Raw genomic sequence first — 722 nt, 5'->3', positions numbered from 1 at the left:
AATAAATATTTTTATATTATTAAATAAAATTTTACATTATCAAAAATATTAATAATGACTAATTAAAATTACAAATAACAAATCATAAAACTTAGTGACTCCTTAACACTCTTTATTTAATTACGTTAAATTCTCTTATAGAACATCAGTGTTTCTGGCACGGTCCTAGGAATAGCAACATGTACTCTATTCATGGATATTTCACTTGACCTAATTTGATTGGATAGGGTTGTCAATATAATCCAACAGATAGGGTGTATGTAGAATTTTCGTGTGGATTAAGTAGAGTGCGAATTGAGCCTCAGTCTTACCCGCACCTTATATATGTATATGTTATATATTTATAAAAAAAATATATATTAAGTGGATGTTGAACTCAAAACCTCTTACTAAATGTAAAAGATACTTAGTCACTAAGAGAAGATCATTAATTGATAATTTAATATTTATTTACATAAAAATAAGTTTTATTTTAAATTATCATCAAGTTATATAATAAGGACAAGTTTAGGGGGTCAGCAGATTTGTTAAAATATGGCCCGTACTTAGCCACCAAAATAAAAATGAGTGATTCTCCACCATTAGATGAAATCTCACACCATTAAATACATTATTAATGACTAATTGATGGCTACAACTCACAAAATCTGCTGGCCCCTAGCACTCCTCATATAATAATGTTGTATTTTTTTTTTTTGTAATTCGGAGATATCCACGGATCA

Source organism: Arachis duranensis, chromosome 5, assembly GCF_000817695.3.
Source record: "Arachis duranensis cultivar V14167 chromosome 5, aradu.V14167.gnm2.J7QH, whole genome shotgun sequence".
Taxonomy (NCBI): domain Eukaryota; kingdom Viridiplantae; phylum Streptophyta; class Magnoliopsida; order Fabales; family Fabaceae; genus Arachis; species Arachis duranensis.
The sequence above is the reverse complement of the archived record's forward strand: the minus strand, read 5'-3'. Positions refer to the sequence as shown.